This window comes from Gigantopelta aegis, chromosome 12, assembly GCF_016097555.1.
Source record: "Gigantopelta aegis isolate Gae_Host chromosome 12, Gae_host_genome, whole genome shotgun sequence".
NCBI classification, from domain to species: Eukaryota; Metazoa; Mollusca; class Gastropoda; order Neomphalida; family Peltospiridae; genus Gigantopelta; species Gigantopelta aegis.
Window position 1 is genome coordinate 23460045 of NC_054710.1, and position 10000 is coordinate 23470044.

General features: G+C 38.8%; 2 long non-coding RNA genes across 2 annotated transcripts in view; one reads left to right on the forward strand and one right to left on the reverse strand.

Moving 5' to 3' along the window:
- The window catches only part of LOC121386207, a 44458-nt gene that overhangs the window by 16541 nt on the left and 17917 nt on the right, over nucleotides 1-10000 (reverse strand). The window contains exon 2 of the long non-coding RNA XR_005959608.1: nucleotides 1124-1206. This is a non-coding gene — a long non-coding RNA (uncharacterized LOC121386207). The remainder of the gene's footprint in view (nucleotides 1-1123; nucleotides 1207-10000) is intronic.
- LOC121386206 overlaps nucleotides 2426-10000 on the forward strand; it is a 14045-nt gene continuing 6470 nt past the window's right edge. The window contains exon 1 of the long non-coding RNA XR_005959607.1: nucleotides 2426-2586. This is a non-coding gene — a long non-coding RNA (uncharacterized LOC121386206). The remainder of the gene's footprint in view (nucleotides 2587-10000) is intronic.

Here is a 10000-nt window from a genome sequence, read left to right on the forward strand (position 1 = left end):
CAACAAAGTTTATGAACGTGGCGAGAACTAGCTCAGTCGGTAGAGATTGCGATAGTCTGAGGTGTTTGCGTCGAAGGATCGAATCATCACAGTGGACCCATTAACTGATTGGGGGTTTTGTTTTCCATCTCAGTCAGTGCACCACGACTGGTATATCAAAGGCCGTGGTTTCTGTTGTACCCGTGTGTGGGGAAAGTGTTTATAAAAGATCACTGGCTGCTAACAGGTAAAGCATTTAACGGGTTATTTCTAATGCCCGGCGCAGACGAGCGTTTTTTAACGCATGCGTTTTGCGTTAAAAAACGCATCCGTACGAACGCAATAAAAACGTATCGTGTGCGACACGTTGCGGTTTTTTTTAGCGCTGCGTCGATTTTTCAAATATCAAACATGTTTGATTTTAGACGCACAATCGCATCCGTCTCCTGCCGCATCCGTCTAAAAACACACGTGTGCGCCTACTTGTGTCTGTGTTGCGTTCATATCTTTATATTGACCAATCATCTGTCTAGTCAGTAACATGCCTTTCGAAATGGCCTCTCCAACTGACACTTAACAATTATTGGTGATCAATAGAACTGTGAAAACAGACCTGACCATTAAAAATTACTAACATGTACATCTTTGAAACAAATACTAGGTATGTGTAATTAATGACATTTCTAAATAGATGAAATTAAAAATATAAATTACTGCATTCATTGTACTATGCCTAATAATAATACTTAAAACAAACAATTGTGAAATAAGAAAGATTTATATCGTAATAGTATATTGTACATACTGTTTTAAATAAAGTTTATTATGTTTTAAAATGTATTAATAAATTACATTTAATCTTTGTTATTTTTCCTAGAGTAAAGTATACATTAATTAATTAATTAAAGAAATCGTCAGTGGATCGCACGAACGCATCACAGGTAGGCGCACGCGAGACGAATCCGTCTGCGTTGAGTCTGCGTTTTTTAACGCAGACGCATGCGTTAAAAAACGCTCGTCTGCGCCAGGCATTATCCATCGAGCAGTACGCGAGAGGTTAAGATACAGCGATTGAAATCAATGATTTCTAAAATAATCGCTCGTATCGCTCGCTCGCGGCCGGTCAGGATACAGCTTTACTTACATTCAACTGACGCACCCTCCGTAGAAGTACCGGCGTCGGTGGCACACGGGCCGGGGTGGGTTGGGTGGGGGACTGCTCAAATGCTGGGGAAAAAGATAGATTTATTCTGTCAAAAGTAACTTGCCTAAAACCTTTCCACCATCATTCCGTCATTTCACCCACAGTATTGGTTGTAATCCATGTAAAAATGCGTAGTGATTCGTTTGCAACCCTATATAGCTGTTTGGCATTAAAGGGACATTCCTGAGTTTGCTGCACTTTTTAAGATGTTATTGATTAACAGAGACTTTTCAACGATTGTAATTACATATCAAATATATTTTTCTGCATAAAATATTAGTGGCTGTATATTAAACGTGTTTCTGATCGTTTAATATTTGTACTAGGTTAAATTTCATCTTATTTCCTAAAATACTGCATATTCGTAGGTACGAAATTATTTGAAGACAAAATCCAGTTTAGGCTTCGTACAAATATTAAGACGACCAGAAACACATTGAATATACAGACACTGATATTGTAAACAAGAAAATATATTTAATATGCATGTTTAATCGTAGAAATATTTTTAGAAGTCGAAAACTTCTTACAATGCAGCGAACTCAGGAATGCCCCTTTAATGCTAATAATGTTATGAATAAATGTTTTTTTAATCCAGATTCGGGCATGTTCGTTTAATTCAGGCAAAACTCATCCTGCACCTCTACAAAAATAGGAGCCCATACTCCTATGGTCGGTGGTGTAGTGGTTGAGTTTTCTGCCTTTAGGCTCGTAGGTAATGGGTTCGTATCCCGATACCGGCTCACATCCAGAGCGAAATTTAACGGCTCATTTTGGGTAGCTGTAAGGTCAGCACACTCCGCCTTCTCTCCCATTAGCCATTAACTAACCAATAACCCCATTTGCGACCATGCACCTCCACCCCACCCCATCCACCCAATCACACTTCGTTTTGCCCGCAACTTCTTTTATATTTCTCTGTCGCTCCAAAACAGACATCTAAAATGTGCGCCCAGGACAGCGAGCTTAATCTCATATGAGGTGTTTGCGTCACAGGATCGAACCACCTCTGTGGATCTATTCAACTGTTTTTTATTTTATTTTGTTGTTGTTGTTGTTGTTTTGTTTTTTGTTCCATCCAGTCCACCGATTTTCTGTCTGTGGGATAATGCATATAAAAGATCCTGTGCTGCATTATGAAAATGTAGCGGTTTTTCTCTGATGATTACGTGTCACAATTACCAAATGTTTCACATCCAATAGTCGATGATTAATTAATCAATGTGTTCCAGTGGTGTCGTTGAACAAATTTTCAAAACGGCAGTGAGCGTTTGCGTCAGTTAACGCAGAGTAATCGTTTTCTTTACAAACACACGAACGATAAATTGTGTGCACGGAACTGATGTTATCAGCAATGCTATCTCTGTAGCTGACACGAAGCGGATATCGTCCTCGTGACACAAGTATGTTCATAAGCTAGCTCTCTCAATGTTTCTCTCTCTGTCTCTCTCTCTCTGTCTCTCTCGCCCTCTCTCTTTCTCCCCCTCTATTTGCCTGTATCTCTATCTCTATCTGTCTCTCCCGCCAACACCCATTCATCCATATATCAATTCATTGACACACTCTGCACTCTCACTCTCTCTCTCTCTCTCTCTCTCTCTCTCTCTCTCTCTCTCTCTCTCTCTCTCTCATCTCTCTCTCTCTCCCTCTCCTCTCCTCACACACATACACACACACACACAATATCTCTCTCTCTCCTCCCTCTCCCTCTCTCCCTATCTCTCTCCTCTCTCTCTCCTCCTCTCTCCTCTCTCTCTCTCTCTCTCTCTCCTCTCTCTCTCTCTCTCTCTCTCTCTCTCTCTGTATGTATGTATCACCCTCTTTCAGAGGGGTGGGGGGTGTAGACGGGTACTGATTTATTGAATAATTATGAATCAAAAATATTATTTGCAGCAGAGATGAATTTTACTTGTAGAATGCTTGAAACTGCATTTCAGGATTTTACGGGATAGCATAACCACGAACCCCCTTTGATTTGCGTCCTCGATCTCACCACCCTCGAGGGCAGTTCTTACGTTAAAATGCAATACACTGAATTGAACTCCACTGAACTGAATTAATATACACTTGCCTAGCCAGGGTGGAGCATGGCGCCCATGTCCTCTCAGACACACTCCTCTAATACGCACGCGAACAATGTGGGTGGCCCCAGAATAGAAAACCCTCGCTATGCCAACAGTGGCAGATCTAAGGGGGAAGTGCTCTCCCCTTTAAACTTTTTGACGGTTATATTTTAACTTCTTTTCTTCTTCTTTTTTTCTTTCTTTCTTTCTTTTTTAACGTTGGAGAATCCGAGGAATCCCTTCGGGAACGTTTGAGTAATCACTTCGGCCACATGTCATTGACCACCCCCGCCCCAACACCCCCCCCCCCCCCCCCCCCCCGGATTTTCTGGATCTGCCACTGGTCATTGTCTTTGCACGGCAACGCCAACTTCACCGGTCCTGATAAAACAGTCATACACTTACCTCTATTGATATATCCAGTACACACTTGTAGAAAACATTCCAACAGAACAGCACGGCTGTTGTCATTAGGTAGTACTCGATCCATACACAGATATTTTACCGTACATTTAACACAAATATGATTATTAAATGACAAACGGCGATTCTGTTCGCACATTTCTATTTTAAAACAATAGTCCGAAGAATGTACGTAGTGTCGCTTTGTAAGCATTGTTGACGTCACGTCAAACGACTGTTGACATTTATATGGTAACGTTTTCGGCAATTTTCGTAACTTTACGAAAAATGTCGAAATGCCACTGTAACCCAGCAATCGCCCTTTTGATCGGCGCCTGAAGGGGAATATAGGTCGCGCAGAACAGCGTACAGTAATAATGCATTGGCTGTCAATCATAGGATATATTATGCAAAGACTATAAAGTACATAAAACGTATTCATGCATTACAATAATAGCCAGGGTTTTATTTGTTGTCACATATTAACCTATCGGACATCACTGCTGGGTGTTTTAATAATACAAATTTTTTAAAAAGAAGATATTATTTTGATGTAATTTTGTTCATTGGTGTAACAAGAAGGAGGTCATGGCGGAACCCCCCCCCCCCCCCCACCCCAGCCCCGCCTCCCCCAGTCATACATTTTCTTTTTCTCCACCATAATATATATTTTCCTGCCGTCACCTAACATGACTCGCCCCCTACTCCAAAATATAAAATTCTGGCTACGCCAATGTTTTTTTGTGGGGTTTTTTTGTGGGGGTTTTCGTTTCACTGTTTGTTTGTTTTGATTTGTTTTGTTTTGTTTGTTTTGTTGTTGTTGTTGTTGTTGTTTTTGTTTGTTTGTTTGGGGGGTTAAGTGGTGTGTGTGGTGGGGGAGTGATGTAATTCACTATATAATCTTTACACGTCACAAGAAAAATGAATATTTTGGTTATTACGCAACTTTGAGGCTATCGCCTTAAGCGAATATATACCACAGCTGGAATCATGAGGTTTGTATGTATTATTTAACCATTTAGAAAATACCATCAACATTAATTTTGTTACTGTCGACAGCATTGGGCTATATTTATTATACATCAGCCTAAAAAATGTATTTCTGTGGAAGATATAACACAGAAAATATATGTTATTAACATTGTTAGTGTACTTCTGAATACGTTCCAGTCAGTGCATCACTACTGGTATATCTAAGTTCGTGGTATGTGCTATCCTGTGTATGGGATGGTGCATATAAAATATCATTTACTACTAAATGAAAAATGTAGCGGGTTTCCTCTCTAACCATTAACCGACCATGCTCTTCCACCCCACGCATCCAGCAACCTTCTTTTTGCCCGCAACTTCTTTCATATTGTTTTCTCTGTCGCTCCATAACAGACATCTAAAATGTGCGTCCAGAACAGAGACCTTGAATCTTAATTGAATACAAACAAGAAAATCAGCTGAAATGTAATGAAATAAAATAAAACCAGACTAGAATTCTTGAATCTTAATTGAATACAAACAAGAAAATCAGCTGAAATGTAATGAAATAAAACCAGACTAGAGACCTGGAATCTTAATTGAATACAAGAAAATCAGCTGAAATGTAATGAAATAAAATAAAATAAAATAAAATAAAATAACAAGACAACTTACTGGTTATTGATATTGACGTTTTAAGTATGTAACCTCCCTGAAATGGTATCTCAGAGCCTCTAGATTTCACAGATGCCCCCGGAACCCCACAAACAAATCTTATCTACGGCCCTGGCTTCATCAGTGCATAGTGTTGTCAATCAGAAAGAAAAAACAACATATTACTGAAAGTAATTGCTTCTACCAGAGGCGGATCTAGGGGGCCTCAGGGAACACGAACGATAAATTGTGTGTACGTATCTGATGTTGCCATCAATGCGGTCTCTGTAGCTAACACGAAGCGGATGTCTTTCTGGTGACAGAAACATGTGTTTAAGCGTACAATACAAGGGGCGTGAAGGGGGCACCTATCATCCTATTCAGGAAGGGGGCTCAACTACTCTCCTTGCCTCCCCCTTCCCCCAAATAAATACATAAATAAATAAATAAATAAAATAAAATAACTGGTTATTGATATTGATGTTTTAAGTATGTAACCTCCCTGAAATGGTATCTCAGAGCCTCTAGATTTCACAATATCCTGCGGGGCATGCCCCCGGAACCCTACAAAAAAAATCCTACCTACGGTCCTGGCTTGGTCAATGCCTAGTGTTGCCAATCAGAAAGAAAAAAAAACATATTACTGAAAGTAATGGTTTCTACCAGAGGCGGATCTTGGGGGCAGCCACTGAGGCCCCCATAAATGGATTTTCTGGATCCGCCACTGTCTACGTACTTTTTATTTACATTTTCCAAACTCTATTGTGTTATATCGAGCGAATGCCATAACCTATTTTTCCTCATAAAGACTGAACAAAGCGAAAAGGCAATAAAAGACAGCCCACATAAATTTAATTTCAGATCAGTGACTGTAAATGGTTTCGTTGTAATAGTGAAGTTATAAAATATAGAACTCGTTAGTTGAATACATAATCGTCCTGGTTGAATAATCATAACCTTACAAAGCCAATGATAAAGTAAGCCAAAGCTTGAAGATTATGCAAATGTATAGTTGTGAATGGCACGCCCTGCTGAGCGGGATATATTATTCATAAAGATTGTCCTTATTATTCACGACCCATTTGTGTACACATCAAGACTGTAAACACAGCGTACCAGCCTACATTTTAAGAGCGTTCTGTTGTCAATTATTCCAGTTTGTCTTGATGTAACAAGATAACTCTTTACAAAAAATATGGGAAATGTTTAATTTCTAAGTGCAATTTGTAGAAATAATAATAATAATTATTATTATTATTATTATAGTAGTAATAATAATAATAATAATAATAATAATACAATAATAATAATAATAATAATAATTATTATTATTATTATTATTATTATTATTATTATTATTATTATTATTATGATGATGATAATAATAATGTTAACAATAATAATACTACTAATACAATAATAATACTAAAATAATATAAATTGAAAAATAATAATAATAAATAGTACTGCTGCTACTACTACTACATCTACTTCTACTACTACTTCATCTGCTAGTACTACCACTAGTACTACTACCACTACATCTACTTCTAATAGTGGTACTACTACTGCTACTACTACTACTTCATCTGCTACTACTAATACCACCACCACCACCACCACCACTTCTACTACTACTACTACTACTATTTCTACCACTAGTACTACTACATCTACTACTACTACTACTTCATCTGCTACTACTACCACTAGTACTACTACCACTAGTACTACTACCACTACAACTACAACTACTACTACTACTACTACTACTACTACTACTACTACTACTACTACTACTACTACTACTACTACTACTACTACTTCTACCACTAGTACTACTACCACTACATCTACTACTACTACTACTTCATCTGCTACTACTACCACTAGTACTACTACCACTACATCTACTTCTACTACTACAACTACTAATACTACTACTACTACTACTTCACCTGGCAGGGGGGAGGCGAAACGTTTTGTACCTCAGTATTGATTGGAGTGTTTGTATAGAATTACCTCGCTTCATTGGGATATCGCCATAGGCCTACTGGCTCCTATTCTTGTAGTGGAATAGGCTGATTTTTGCCAGAATTAAACACAAATACCAGAATCTGGAAAACAATATTTATTCATATTAGCATTTCTGCCAAACTGCTATTTAAAGAGAAGAGGAGATGAGAGAGAGGAAGGGAGAGGGAGAAGAGTAGAAGATCGAGAGAGAGAGAGAGAGAGGGAGAGAGAGAGAGAGAGAGAGAGGAGAGAGAGAGAGAGAGAGAGAGAGGAGAGAGACTAGGAGAGAGGAGAGGAGAGAGACTGGGAGGGGAGAGAGGAGCGAGAGAGCGAGAGAGAGAGAGAGAGAGAGAGAGACTAGACAGCAGCCAGAGAGCCTTAAGAGCGAGAGAGAAGAGAGGAGAGAGAGAGAGAGAGCTCCAGAGAGGAGAGAGAGGGATTTACACCCAGACGGCCAGAGATTAAACTAATATCTCTTTGTTCCTTTGAACCTAATGTCATTTATTTTGCTATTCGTTCATTCATTAATTCATTTCTTTTTTTTAATTATCGATTTATTTATTTATCTTGTATTTATGATTTAATTATTCATGTTGTACATATTATCCAATTCCCAGTCCTACCCTGATACGCACACATGTTTTAACAAGCAACTTATATTAGCTAATGTATTATGTACAGTTTGTTTATGGATTGAATTGTGCCAAATAGGAAGGTTCCGTTTCAAAGTTTGAGGCGCGAATCAAATATTTACGGAGCAGAAACAGCGGGTCTGATTGGTAGTAATATGTGACATTGATTATTTGTGTAAATAATATTATCCACTGGCAATAAATAAATACACTTTTATTTCGTATACAGTGTTTATGCTGTTTATAGAGTCTGAACCCAGTGCAGGATATCCCCAAAAATGGAACTGTGAGTTTTTCAGCAAAAATTATGGCTGCTAGTAAAAACATTAATTAAATATATTAAACCTCATTTTCATGTTCATTAAATGTGAGGCGCCACACTTTGTATCGATGAACTGCATGGGTGCGTTGATACGCTGCTTGTGTTAGTTTTATTAGAAAGCGTTAACATTATTAATAATAGGAAGTGATTTGGTCCATTGGAACCTGTAAGTTTATTATCTTCTGGGACCCGTTAAAATACTAAAATGCTATCACGTGTTTTACTGAAGGTTGGAAACCAGGAAGTAAAATAAACGAGATAAAAACAAAAACTGTTGCCCAGTTCATTGTGGTTTTATCTGCAGTTATACTGCCTTCTGTTACATACGAGGAGTAATATTATTTTACACACGATTTTATAAGTTTTAGAATTTGCAGTATGTGCTGAATATAACTGTAATTCATAATTATAAAATAACGGGATATACTTACTAGTGTATGAATACTATCGTGTTTCGTATAACATGGATTCGTTTCGTCTTGCTCTGTTAATTGCTATTATGTGGAGTTCACTGTATATGTCTACAGGTAGGAATTATACAGTTATATATATATATATCTCCTTGCCGAAGGTCCAAGGCAGCTTATGAATGCCATGACACGGCGGCCGTAGTCCGTCAAGTTTCACATTTCGATATCTTCAGTTCAACAAAGGCAGGCTTCAACTACAATTGAACAAACGTTTTTCAAATAAACCGACTACATTAGAGTTTACCACGGTGCCCTCGAATGTTTTTTCCGGTGATATTTAATGGACGTTTGAGCCGACAATGGAGGTTACTCAAGCTGTGTTTTAATGTCAGTTAGGCGACATTAGACGTTTGAGCCGCCAATAGAGGTTACTTAAGCTGTCCTCTAATGTCAGTTGGGCGACATTAGACGTTTGAGCCGACAATAGAGGTTACTCAAGCTGTGTTTTAATGTCAGTTGGGCGGACATTAGAACGTTTGAGGCGACAATAGAGGTTACTCAAGCTGTGTTTTAATTTCAGTTGGGCGACATTAGACGTTTGAGGCGACAATATAGGTTACTCAAGCTGTGTTTTAATGTTAGTTGGGCACCATTAGACGTTTGAGCCGACAACAGAGTTTACTCAAGCTGTCCTTTAATGTCAGTTGGGCGACATTAGACGTTTGAGGCGACAATAGAGGTTACTTAAGCTGTCCTCTAATGTCAGTTGGGCGACATTAGACGTTTGAGCCGACAATAGAGGTTACTCAAGCTGTGTTTTAATATCAGTTGGGCGACATTAGACGTTTGAGGCGACAATAGAGGTTACTCAAGCTGTGTTTTAATTTCAGTTGGGCGACATTAGACGTTTGAGGCGACAATAGAGGTTACTCAAGCTGTGTTTTAATGTCAGTTGGGCACCATTAGACGTTTGAGCCGACAACAGAGTTTACTCAAGCTGTCCTTTAATGTCAGTTGGGCGACATTAGACGTTTGAGCCGACAATAGAGGTTACTCAAGCTGTCCTCTAATGTCAGTTGGGTGACATTAGAAATTTGGGACGGCATTAACGGTTTCAAAGACTGCTTCTAATGCCAGCCTGGATCAGAGTAGACGGTGACTGTGCACGGTGGCGTAGTGAAGGGGGTTGGACAAAAGGGCAAGGCCCCCCCCCCCCCATGAAACCTTTTCTGTACTGTACTAAATTTTATAAAATAATACATACATATATAGTGTGAGTTACCCCTAATATTAAATCCAGTGGCTGTCTATAGTTTGATCAATGTCTAGTCGCCAATCAGGAAACAACA